The sequence below is a fragment of the Pinus tabuliformis genome, chromosome 9 (assembly GCF_031772625.1).
Source record: "Pinus tabuliformis cultivar Carrire ecotype Pingquan chromosome 9, CPIR1, whole genome shotgun sequence".
NCBI lineage: Eukaryota > Viridiplantae > Streptophyta > Pinopsida > Pinales > Pinaceae > Pinus > Pinus tabuliformis.
The window spans coordinates 1,628,896,831-1,628,910,930 of NC_142307.1; the positions used below are offsets into that span (position 1 = coordinate 1,628,896,831).

General features: G+C 40.8%; 1 pseudogene; it reads left to right on the top strand.

Annotated features, from left to right (window-relative positions):
• Window positions 1-2,835: 2,835 nt before the first annotated feature.
• The window catches only part of LOC149155062 (uncharacterized), a 44,862-nt pseudogene continuing 33,597 nt past the window's right edge, over window positions 2,836-14,100 (top strand).

Genomic DNA, 14,100 nt, shown 5'->3' on the forward strand with positions numbered 1-14,100 from the left:
ATAAAAAAGATTACTAGATCAATTTTAATTGAGCGTTGCTTTTATGGGTTGTTGTTTAAGTCAATAGTCATGGAGATGAAACTTTGATGGTGTGAAGACTCGACTCCAAACACTAAAAAATGCACCTAAAATGATAAGCAATTTGTTTTTCTTTCAATGAAATTCTAGCTAAAAGAAAGAGTTCGAGAATGCAATTCTTTAAGAAACAATTCTTTCTTTCAACATGGAAATGAAAAGAAAATCTTTTTGTCTTTTTCAATAAGAACTCTAAACAAGACTAATAATTAATGCTCACAATAAACCCCTTTCCTTTCTCAAAACTCGAAACTACAAGCAAAACAATGTTCTTTTCAAAAGAGATCTACAAGTTCTAGAAAAACACTCAAAACTACAAAAACTAATTTTGAGATCTAAAAACTTTAAAAAATCTAATTAAATAAAAGCTTCAATTCTTTTTGAGGACGTTTTACTTAGTTGTTCAGTAAACTAAGGATTCATTTGTTCAGAATAACAAACCAATCAAAAAACATCCAGATATGTTTTCTTTTGTAAAAATGAAATTTAGAACTTATAACAAAGTTTGTTCAAAGATTTGCAAGGAGAAAACTAAATCTATTTCTCACAAAGAATAGATTTCACAACCAAGTCAGACTCATCAAGAAGACAAAAAGACACCAGGGTAATCTAAGGTTTCTCAAGCTTCTAATATTTGAGTCACTACAGAGACCAAGTGAAAACCACTCCAAGCATGAAAACTTCTAGAAAATCATCTAAAACAAAAATACTATCGGAACTCACTCACAAGAGGTTTTTGACAGGAAAAATACAGATCTGGGTAGACACTAAAACTTCTAAATCAAACCTAAACCTAACTGGAAGAAGGTATTTTAGGTTTTTCAAAAACTTTTACAGGGTCCGCAGGCTCCAGAAGTAACAGGTGCGGTCCCGCTCTGTTTACTAAAGGAAAAGTGCGGAGATGCCTGCACTGTCTGTGAAGAGAAAGTGCGGTCCCCTGAAAACTTCGAAAAAAACAAAAAATACTCCCAGATTTAAAAACTACCCAAGCCAGTATACATCAATCAAAAACCAGAAATGAAAACAATTTTCTCAAGTCAAAACAAAGGAAAACCAAAAAACCAAATTCATTCCCCAGTGGAGTCGCCAATTTGTTGGCCAGATAAATCGATCTTGCAGACAAGATCGATCTCCCTAGTATCAGAAGATAGTCTAGCAGAAAACAGACAAAGAAACCTATCTTTCTATAGACATATATGATTTACAAATAAATACTACAAAGGTGTTAAGATCCTACCTTATATCCAACTTTTGTTCGTTGTAGTCATCCCTCAATCGTTCGAAAGAGTTATCTTTAAGGACCTGCAATCACAAACAAACAAACATTAAATATCACCTGCATAACAAATATCATAAATCATGTCTACTATGGTGATCAAGGAATCCATAAAATAAACCATAAATGAACAGCTTATTGAGAAAAACAAACTTATTTGTATTAACTTTGAAGTAGAAGAACCTTACAACCTTTTCAGCCTTGATTTTGAACAAGCTCTTCCTAGGGTCTGAAATAGGACTTTCCTTTACTTTGACAAGCCTTGCACTCTTCCAAATGAGATCTTAGAGGTATGTAATCTCTCCTCATAAAAACTCAACTAAACAAGACTAAGTTCCAGTAGCATTTCACCTCAAAAATATTCAGCTTTCAACCTCCCAAGTAACCAACCCAATGCTTCATTTTATAGTGCAGAGGAGGAGGTTACAAGTCCATCTATGAAGGGATAGAATCCTCCTTCAAAGGGATAAGCTCCTCACATCAAGGGGTTATCTCCTTAAGGTATGGGATGCATGAACCTTAAGAGCGTGAACTTGCCACCTCAAGATTCCTTCCAGAAGCTTCTAGAAATGACTGAAAGTGAGTTTTTTAGAATGTACTCACGTCTTTTTAACTTTTATAGGGTCTGCACCCATAACATAGAGACAGAGCGATCAGGTGCGCAGGGGAAATGGCCATTAGGTGCGGGACAGCAAGTAATGCAAAGAGAAAGTGTGGAACCAGAGTTTTAAAGACTTTTGAGGGCTTTCTCTTGTTTTCAAGGCTTGGTATGAGGAACTGAGGCTTAAGACTTGCAAAGGAAGAAAGTATGAGTGGTAATGGACTCAAACAAGTTGCAAAATTTCAAGGTGACAATTTTTTAGTGCAATAGCAGGTTGTGGTTGCAACATCCTGAAATTCACTCTGGATTGGACGCTTTCCGTACGCCTTACATTCGGGGGGTAGGGTCTACTACTACAGCTACACATACAGCTACTACACAAAGAATATCTCATTATCTTCATCGAGAGGAAGGTTGTCGAATATGAGGCTATCAAGACTGCCATGCAAGGCCGATGATACTGGAAATGGGACGAGGAATAGTAATGGTGTTAAAAATGACCACAGTTATGGTTGCGAGAGTAGTAATGACCTATCTTCTAACCCGCATTGCACTCGAACTCAAAACCCTGAAGGCTGCTGTATGGAAAAACCAAGACCACAGCATGACCAGGTTGTGGCTCCTCTCATCCACCACAGAGGTCGAAATCCCGGGATGGAAACCCCAGCGGCATTCACACCACCATTTTTCTTTCCAATTTCTTAGGAAATACCGCTATGAAGAACCCTTCTCTAATAAGCACTGGCTGGATCAACCAACCTTACCCCCTTCTACCTCCCTTCTTTCTCATAATGTAGAAGGCTTCTATCTGCCCAAAAGGAAGCATGCCTTAGTCCATGTCAAGAAGCCTTAAGGTACTAGCTGTAGTCATTGTATTAGCTGCATGGGACTGCCTTTGAAAGCCAGGCAGGGAGATAGAATAGATCTAAGCAGGTATAAATCGAGATACGGGTATCCAGATCAGGATTTGGAACTGTGCATGGGATTTCCTTTGAAATCCAGGCATGGAGATAGAATAGATCTGAGAATGTATAAATCGAGATATGGGTATCCAAATAGGGATTTGGAACTCTATCCTGGAACTAAGCTAAGCAAGGTGGTGGGGGCTGGTTCTGGCATCTGGCTTCGGGACATTGCTATCTTACTGCAGGTTCGGCTCGGTTCCAAAAAGAATTATGAAAGGAGGGGATTTTTTAAGAATTCTAGAAGGAAGGAAGGAACCCATGGCATTGGAAAGGGCAGAAAAAATGAAACCTACGCGATGGCAAGCTTACCGAGATAGAAATGGAGGTACCATTTTTCTTCCCGATTCCCTCTGGAAAACTAGTCTTTTTCGCAAAATATTCTCTTTTGCTTCTCTTCTGGTAGAGAGCTTCGCATAGACACTGTCAAACTTGTCAAGACCCATCCCATGTCTCTGCTGGTATCTTGAGCTTGGAAGAACCGAGCTCCTTAATAGCGCAGGGAAGGTGCCTGACAATAGTAGTACCTGGTATTGTTTTGGCGCTTGGATTAATGGCTGCTCACTCATCACTCATCATCTAAATAGGCAGGGAGCTTAGACGGTTAAACAGCCAACAGTACCTGGTATTGTTTTGTGGCTTGCATTAATGGTTTCTCACTCATCATTTGAACATTAATGGCTACTCACTCATCATCTGAATGGGCAGGGAGCTTAGATTGTTAAACAACCAACAACGTAAACATCTAAGCTAGAAACTAAGGTAGCAAGAAGAGCAATCGTGCTGAACAGGGAATATGGGATCTATTTGGGAAGCTATGACATCTATGCTAGTTAACTTGCAAGGCTGATTTGATGGAGGTTAATGTAAATCAGGTCATTTGTATGTGTTAGTTGCTAATAATTCATTGTGAACACATTTCATTCTATTCAGCATTATCCATGCAGCATCAACATACATGTAAGTTACTTTTGTTGTTTTTCTTTTGTTCCTTTCAGAGGAATGATGTTAAAAGGCTTTTGTTATTTTATCAAAGTTTTTATATTGGGTGGTTTTTATATTTTATGCTATGTAGAGTTTCAGTTTTTTAGCTAGGTTGTTACGTTAATGGTTGAAACTCGATCCTGCTATAGGCAATGGAAAATTTATCTGAAACCAGGTTTTTAGATACCTTGTATGATCTCTTTAAATGACTAGAGGTATGTTTATCTTATCCTTTGATTTTATGCAGCCAATCCTGTAGGCTACTGCTGTCTCCCATGTTTTCAATATACAGAGCCATGTTAATTTTGTTAGGATTGTGAAGAATTCCTCAATCTACTTTATCTTCATTTCCCTTAGATTTTCCTTCAAATTTTCTTTGATTTGCCCTACATTTGTATGTTGTCAGATCTTCACCCAGTATTGGTTAGCTGACCTTTATTGATGAAGTAGTGTTGTATTTTTTTTAATAGAAAATATTTATATTTGTATTGCTGAGGAACACACCTCATCTATACTAGGAAGGCAGATAGAAAAAAATAAACATGGATTATGAATTATGAATGACCATTAGTGTGAGGAAACACATAAATCAAGTGACTAAATCTATTTGAACCACTGCTTATACCTCTGTTGCTAGATAATTGACTAGTTCTGGTCATGGATACCTAACTTGGAACCTTGCCATTGCAGCCAAACCTACAATCAATGTCAGAAGGAGCCAATGCATATGCTGCTATTGGCACTCGAATGACATGCTAATGCTAAAATTCAATTCTTTATTTCTTCATCAATTCTTCCTCGCCCTCCTTTTGTCAGGCGAGTTGAGAAATCCTCTTTCTGTCTCCTATGTTTTCCATGAACACAATCTTAATGATGTTGTATGCGTTTGTATAATCCCACCACACCCAGATTTTCCTGTATTGTTCTTAGTTGCCCCATGAAAATTTACTTTGCTTTGGTCATCATTTTCATGTTGTTTGATCTTCTTGGGGGTTGTCATCCGACATTTATCAATAAAATAGAGTTGTACTTTACTTATTCAGAGAAATGATTTTTTGTTATAGATTCTAGGGTAATTGGATTCTGTTGCCCTTGTGCCACTCCAGGAGCATGCCATATGTAACTAAGCTTGCAAACAATCTTTCAGCTTTTAGTATTTCTATGGTACTCTTCCCTTTTTTGTAGCTTTTGATAGTTTTAACTTTAATTATAGGTTGTTGGAGAAAAAGAAAAAATGACATCCTATCAAGAATCCTGTAACTAAAATGGTAGAGTTCTCATATAGCAACTTTAAATACCTAGGATGATATATTTGCCTTATGACCAGAGGATGATATATTTGCCTTAAGACTAGAGGATGATATATTAATTATTTTACGATCTAGCCTCTTCTTTATATGCTCACAGTGTTGCCTTCCAAAATTCCACCCTACCTCTTTTCCTCACTGCTATAAATAATGTCCCGAAGGCACCCGTATTGCAGAAAGGCTAGCAACACCCATATTGCAGAAAGGTGTCGTGGCGGAAAAAGTTGTCTGTGCGGACACAACTGACCTCCCTAGGAGTCTAAACTCTCTAGCGACAAACAAGACAAAATGGAGTGATCTTTCTCTAAATATACCTTTTAAAACATGAAAACTACAAGTGTTTAGGCTTACCTCATTCCAAAACGCTGTTGTTGTAGTCCGTCCTTGCCGATCCGGATGAGCTCCTCCTTCATGTCAATTCCTGCAACCACAAACAATCAAACAATTACCAAGCACTTGCATTTCATATAATAAAACATATATTCAACATGCAGACCAAGGAACACATGAAATAACTCATTAACACAAGCTATTGAGAAAAATAAACCAGTTTGTATTAATAACGAAACAAAGAAACTCTTACAACCTGGCCTTGGTGTTGTGCAAGTTCCTCCCAGGGTCCATCAAGGGTTTTCCTCTACTTTGACAAAGCTCACCCACTTCCAAGTAGAATCAAGCAAAGACAATCTCTCCTCACAAGGTTCTAAATGGGAGTCCTAATTCCTGCAGCGTTTACCCAAAGAAAATGTATAGCTCCAACCTCTCCTCCCTCTGGCTCAATGTCTTTATTTATAGTGCTGTAAAGAGGTTATTCAGGTCCACCATCAATGGGATAATCCCCCTCTTTGGGTGGGATAGCTCCCTTATTGATGGGATAAGTTCCCCCTTAATGGAGATACATGAACCAACTGGAGGCGCATCCATTTCATCAAACCGACCTCTAGAAGGTTCTAGAAGTAACCACAAGTAACTTTTTAAAGATGAAACTCGCGCATTTTTCCTTTTACAGAAGGACGCACCTATCCCTTAACATACAGAGCGTCCATGGACGCAACTTTTGTGAACATGGTGAGCGTCCCCGCAGGTAAGGCTAGAGAGAACCTGCGACCCCAGAGATAAACACATTTTTTACAAGACTTTCTCTCTTCTTTGAGTTTGAGATGGATAGCAGAGGCATAAGACTTGCCTAAGAGGGTAGCATGACTGTTTATTTGAGCCATACTAACTGTAAGTAGTCATGGTGACATTTTTTAGTGTAACAGATTGCCCCCTAAAGTGCGAAGCCTGGAATAGATTAGGGTTTTGTAATTCTAGGGAGGGTGAAGCGCTTTATCATTTCAAGGATTGTCTTGTGGATGACCTGGTTGGAACCTGCAATTTTCAACACAAAATACATGTATAAGATTATATCATCACTGAGGTAGGCATTCCCATACTCAGATTCAAAACTTTAACTAATGGACTAACTATTCTGATACAGGAATGATCTTGCAGTACATCATTTTTTATAGACTTTTGTAGACACAGTATGGACGCAGCCATCTGTTTATGATTAGTCTACATAGATAATGAATACAAAACTCCTCGCAGCCTGGATGGTAGAAACTAGATCCAGGGTCCTCACTTCTACTTCCCGAATTGGTACGATTCTAGCCATGTGATTAGATGATTTGATGTCGAACATGTTAGAAACCACTTGATTACCAGTCGATGACGTAAACTGTTAACAAGCGTGAGAGAGACCGCCAGTAATGTCAATGGTTCTCAAAGTACCAAGCACAACCCGTGAAATGTGAATAGATGTTTTGATGTCGAACACTTCACAGAATCCTTTGATCGAAAGTCAATGATGTAAACTGACGTCAAAGGCGAGAAACCTGCCATTGATGCATGCAGACTTCAAGGTACTGTCGATTCCTAAGTCATCTTTCTAGATAATGTGTCGATGTCGATAGAAAGCGACCCGTTGCAGGCAAGCCTGCAACACGAAATCATTGTTCAAGTTGAAGAAATGTTGCTGTAAGGACTGACTCAGGGATGGTCAAATGGATGACAAGTATTTTGCAGATGAAAGTTTTGCTTGCAGACCTCTTGAACACATAACGACACGACAGATGGCTTGGTGACGAATAACTCAAAGTTAATCCCCGGAACCCGGTTAAAGACTTTCAAAGTGGTTTGGTCAACTGTGAGGTAAAAGATTTCCCAACCCAGGTGAATGAAAAGTGTCGTGTTCAAGAGCGGTAATAAAGTTTCTTTTGAGACAAAAGGTAACAAATAGGCTCATTCTTCTCTCTTTTCCCCCACCATTTCTGGCAAGTACCTCTTTATTTTTAACAAGCTTGAGGAGGATAACATATGCTTGATTATAAGCTCATCCTTCGGATGAGTCCAACCTAGTTTAAATTCGAACCCTAGGAAGGAGTGGTTCGTTCCTGTTTGTAATTGAACAGGTCCTTTACTGTAAAAGTTTAACGAGCCCAGTATAGGAGAAACTCGGCGTTTTTCAATTTTAGAGAGTCTGAAAAACTTAAGGAAACTCCAAGTTGAACTTTTTCGTAAATTTGTGTCCCTCAAGCCCGAAAAAGTATAAAATAATACCTGGGGGAACCGCTTGATCTTGCGACCAAGGAGTACTTTCATAATAGTGTCGTTGACCTGAAAAGTAAAAAGCGATCAAGGACACGTCGTTTTATTTCCTTATCGAGTTTGAAACGACAAAAACCCGGCAATCTTTTCCTGATTTTGCGGTCAGAAAAGAGCTAAAAGGGGACCGTCTTTTAATTCCGTTTTAACGAGTGTAAAAGAAACGCTCGGCGATCTTTTCATGTTTTAGGAGTCAGAAAAGGGCTTAAAAGATGACTCTGATATTTTTGTTTGTGAAAATTTACAATTTCCCTCGAAATCCCTTTGTCCTGCACAAAAGCAACACATTACTCATACCTGTTTAAAATAGGCAAAAATACATCGAAAAACATCTTTTCATGGTAAAAAATGAACTAATTCATCCAAAAAACCTATAAAAAGACCTTTTACCATGTCATTTTTACCGTTTGACTTTTGAGGTTGAAAAAAGAGCTTTTGACAAGAAACTTCCCGTGGTTGCTGTGGAAAATCCGACCGTCGGAATCGAACGCCGTCTTATCCAGGTATTTTACACATCCTACTCTGCATTTCTATCTGTTTAGAATCAATTTTTAGGTCTTAGTTTCATTTTTTGGGGGGGTTTTGGTTTTGGAATGCGCCTCTCGGCGGACGCAGGTGCCCTTCGGGCGACCCGCGTCCCCCGACTTTTTCTCATACGGGAAAATGGTCGGAAGACGCGGCCCGCCTTCAGGGCAGCCGCGTCCGGACGCCCTGTGCTACAAAGCCGGGGTGCGTCTTCCGAGAAGTGCGCATTTCAAAACCCCAACTCCTTCAAAAAACTACCAAAAATTCCCAAATCAATTTCTAATTGCTATTTTTGATGTGCAGGGCATTAACCATGTTAGATTGGAGAGAAAGAGAGCATGTAGAGGAAGATGAAGCTGCAATAAATCATCAACCTTCCCTGGATGCCCTAAGAGCATGCGGATTATACAAATATTGGACCATACCGGGCATGAGGGGCCAGGTAAGATTCTTGGAATGGCTGGTTGAGCGATGGAACGTTCAAGAACAATGCTTTTACATAGGAGGGCACCAGCTCGAGATAGAGCCCTCGGATGTATACTTTCTCACTGGCTTGCCGAACAGAGGTGAGCAACTCAGTCTTGCGGGGACTAGGCCGGGTGGCCAATCCCTTGATAGTCTCCGCGACGAGTGGTGCACACCCGGGCTCACCATTCAAAAGGCATAGAGATAAAACACATCACTATGCCTGAACTCAAAGTCATAGCGTTCACGGTTACCAGAATTTGCGGCGCGGCCGCTTTACACATTGCTTCCGGATCCCAAATGCGGATGGCAATTGACTGTTACCAAGGCACCATTTTCAACTGGTGTGAAGCTGTGTCGGCTCATATGAAGAGCCAACTGACCAAGGCAAAGAACGGACGACTAAAGACTTTTGGATATGGGCCTATAGTCGTGAGCTTTGCCTTGGAGAGAGTTCCAATGCTGATCCCTCAGCAACTCACTGTTGATATTTGGGTCCTCGGGAGCCAAAGCTGATACGATGGGTTGCGGTGATGGCCCGCACATCCTGACGAGGGTGCGACAGTGGTTCGATTCTCAGATAGTTACTTTCACTGGTTAGAGGACCAGGTTTTTTCGATACAGGACTTTCCGTATGCCGGAATGGATTTTAGAGGTGATCCGGACATGGTTCTTCCACAGGGAGAACAATGGGATGACAGAGGTACTTTTATTTTCACAAGTTTTCTAATTATGTATTTTTTTATTTTTCATATATATCGTCTCAAAACTAACAGTAAAACTTTCAAAATGCAGATGTTGGTCCACAGCGTCCAGCCAACCTCCGGCCTTTTGATAGACTACATCCAGCTGCACCGGTACCGGCCCCACAGGACGCGGCTGCAAAAGTACTAGCTGAGTTGGAGCATGATCTAGAGCGTCTCACGGCAGATATACCTGAGACTACTATGGATGACATTCCTATCAGGCTTCAGCGTTTCGTAGTCGCGGTCCCTGGACCGTTTAGGAGATTTTTGCGTAAGGTAGCCCGTGCAGTGGTGTCATACAGAGAGCACCACCAGTGATTGACTAGTCACTTTTGTAGTCACATGTGACATTTTGACTTTTTGTACTATCATTTTGCCGATCATAAGGTGTTTTCAACCTATGATCGAAGACGATGTATATATTTTTGACACACTTCTATCTATATATATCACTATTACCGGCTTATCTTGTTTAACATATGTGATGAAATGTTTTTTAAATTTACTTGCATGATTATTGTAAATGTCTGTCCAACATTCGAGAAGCAATTGCATCTGCTAATGTATTCAAAGACCTTGGAATATGTTGATATTCAATGTAATCAAATTCACGTTCCAAGAGACGCACTCTCAAAAACAACCTTAATAACACAGGATTCCTAATGGCATAAACTCTATTAAGCTGTAATACAACAAGTTCAGAATCTAACCTCACTATCAAACGTCGAATTCCAAATGAAATAGATTCGGATAATAATTCAATCACTGCACTGTATTCTGCAATGTTGTTCGTTGTTTGACCGAGGCTTACCCCATGCATAGAAACTAACTCGTCAGAGGGCGAATAGATAACCCAAGCTGCGGAAGAGATATTCCGTGTACTACGACAAGCACCATCAGCAAATCCAATGTATGTTTGGAGAGGCGTCGACATCTACAATATCAAGAGTAAAACCAAGATAAGCCAGAATAACGACGAAAAACCACACTCTCTAAGCTAAGCACACTGACTAAACTAACACACTTGCTAGCTAGAAAGAAAATCTAACCTATCTAAAAATTTCTCCATACCCATCATTTTAAGCATAATACCTCTTTAGGTAAAGTCCATTTCTGGGTTTACCCAAAGAGTCCCCATCAAAATCAACTAGCTCATAAGCCCCTTTTGCTAGCTTTCGCTTTACAATGTAGGGCCCATGCCACATGGGAACGAATTTTCCGGCACCTAGCTTATCGTTAGCTTGATCATATAATAGTACTAGGTCTCCTTCCGAAAAACTTCGAGGGGTTACATTTCTATCATACTGAGCTTTCATTCGTTTCGCGTGAGTCTCGATTGCCAATGTAGCGTCACGTCGAGTCTCATCTAATTTAGCCAAGTATAATAAACGTTTCTCCTCTTCGGAAGTAGCTGGAAGTAATTCGACAGCCATTTGAAGTGATGGGATTTCGCATTCAATGGGTAACACAGCTTCTAAGCCATAAACTAGCTGGAAAGGAGTGAACCCTGTTGAATTTTTCACTGAGGTTCGGTATGCCCATAGCGCTGAAAATAACATGTTGTGCCAATTCGACCGATGAACACCAATGGTTCGTCGGATCATGATAACTAGAACTTTGTTGATAGACTCAACCAAACCGTTGGCTTGCGGATAATAAGGAGTAGAGCTATCGTGGCGCAAACCAAGCTGGCTTGTAAGCTCAGTCATCATGACGTTTCGAAAATGGCTCCCATGGTCAGTAATGATTGCTTGTGGGACACCAAACCTAGTTATGATATGATTGAATACGAAAACTGCAGCTGTTTTGCCGCTTGCGTCGAATGTAGGCATCGCCTCGGCCCACTTAGTAAAATAATCAACCGCAAGGATGATATACGCATGCCCCCCGGCCGAGTGAGGGTTACAAGTAATAAAGTCGATACCCCATTTGGCGAATGGACCAACGGCAATTATAGGGTGGAGAGGAGCAGGTGGAGCGCGCATCTTGCGATCAAACACTTGACAGTTGTGGCACTTCCTGACTGCAATGATACAATCTTTAAACATAGACGGCCAGAAATAGCCAGCGCGCAACACCTTCTGAGCTGTGGCATACCCAGACATATGACCGCCACATGCTCCAGAGTGACAATCATTCAAAACCCTCTCAGCCTCTTCGTGAGTTAAACAACGTCGAAAAACTAAGTCTGCCCCCCGGCGATAAAGTGTATCTCCAATAATTTTGTATGGCTGGGATTGAAACCGAATTTTTCGACGTTCCGCTTTGGAAGCTTCAGGCCGAAAGGTTTGGGTTTGGAGATAAATGATTATATCCCCGTACCACGGATCTACAGTACTGATAAGAAACAAAGATTCGTCCGCAATGGACTCCTCTGCCACAGTCTCTGTGTCAGCACTCGGGAAATCACACATCAATTCCGCAAAAACTAAGGATTTCTTAGACTTGGACTTCTCGAACTCCAAGTCGAACTCTTGCAGGATGACAATCCATTTAGAGTACTTGCCCCCTAGCAGTTGTTTTGTCAAAATATAAATCATAGGGTTGCAATCCGAAATAACTGTAGTTTTGCGGAGAAGAATGTAGTGACGGAAACGCTGGACAGCTTGAACGGCTGCCAGGGCCAATTTCTCCACATGCGAATATTTTAGCTCAGTGGGATTCAAGGTTCTACTAAGATAATATATCACATGCTCCGCTCCGAATTCATCTTCTTGAACTAACACCATTCCAATGGTGGAATGCGAAGCTGCGAGGTATAAGAAGTAGTCCTGGTTGTAGTTGGGAGGATGCAATAACGGTGCATGGGTCAACGCGTGTTTAAGTGCATCAAAAGATTGTTGGGCAATCTCGTCCCAAAAGAATTGTGTGTTCTGTTTCAACAACCGTGTAAAACCTTTAGTGACCTCGGCGTAGTTTGGGATGAATCGGCGTAAAAAGTTCGCTTTCCCTTGCAAACTTTGGAGTTGGCGCAAACTCGAAGGAGGAGGCAATTTGATGATAGCCTCGACTTTCGAGGGATCGACGCGAATGCCGGCTTTTGAAACAACAAATCCCAGCAATCGACCTGTTTCTATACAGAAAACACACTTGTGGGGATTCAACCGAATTCGATAATGCCTACACCTCATAAAGATTGCTCGTAGGTGGACAAGGTGATCAGCTCGATGTAAAGAATGAGCAGGCAAATCATCGAGATAGGGTTGCACAATGTGCTTGATGTCATGAAATGCATAAGACATCGCCCGTTGAAAAGTGGCCCCGGCATTCTTAAGCCCAAAAGGTAATTTGCAATAAGCAAATGTCCCCATGGACAAATGAATGCCGTTTTTGGTTGGTCGGCAGGTAGAATATTGATTTGATTATAGCCCGAGAAACCATCCATGAAGGAAAACATTTCACTTCCGGCACAATCATCAATAATTTGATCGATATAAGGCGTAGGATAGTTGTCTTTTGGACAAGCTCGATTGATATCCCTATAGTCGATACAGATTCTTATTGTTCCTTGTTTTTATTGACGGGAACAATATTCGATACCCAATCCGTTAACGGGATCGGATAAATGAAACCTGCTTTCAACAGCTTTTCGACTTCTGCTTTAATCGCAGCCGCTTTTCGAGGGTGAATCTGACGCAACCGTTGCCGAATGGGTTTAGCATCCGGGTAGGTTTTGATTTCATGAACAACAATGGCAGGATCGATTCCCGGCATTTCCTCGTAAGACCAGGCAAACACATCGCGGAATTCTTGGAATAGGGCCTTGTAAGTTTGGATTTCTTCTTCTGTACATGAGGCACCTATATGAATGTTCTCCTCGATTCCGGGCTTCACTGAAATATCAATGGGAATAGTACGAGAAATATTCCCTAAATTCAACTCTGAATCAGAATGTTTCGTTGGATCCTGAGCGTCTTTGACATATTCAGCGGTAAAGATAGATGAAAAATCATTTTCAAATGCATCATCCTTAGGTAAAAACGAAGATCTGTGATGGAGATCCTCCCATGGTAGATCATCTACACTTAGGATTTCGCGAAGTTGTTCGTCAGATGACACGACTTCGGGAAACGTTATCCGTTCTAAGGGTGAGGTGAAAAGTGATTCTTCACTGACCACATTCATTTGGTCGACTTCGGTTGAATGAAAGTCGGTAAAAGACATAAGAGCTTCATAAGCAATTTCATACGGACTCAACGGCATAACATCACCGAATGAGTCTATCTCAGAGTCAGATGGAACATACCAAGGATCATCATAAATAATGTTTTCTGACGTGATCATATGAATTGTTGCAAACGAAGGTTCTACGCTGAGTGGAGGGAGAGGAAAAGTTCCCAGTAAACCGGAATCCTTAACTAAACCTACACCAACGTCCCTATAAGGGATTGTCGTCTTACCGACATGCTGGATACTCTCTGAAGAGGCTGGGTCGGATGAAAAGTATGTCAGCTGATCAATAGTCACGATCTTACCGTTATGTGGAAACTTAATTACTCTGAAGACCGATGAA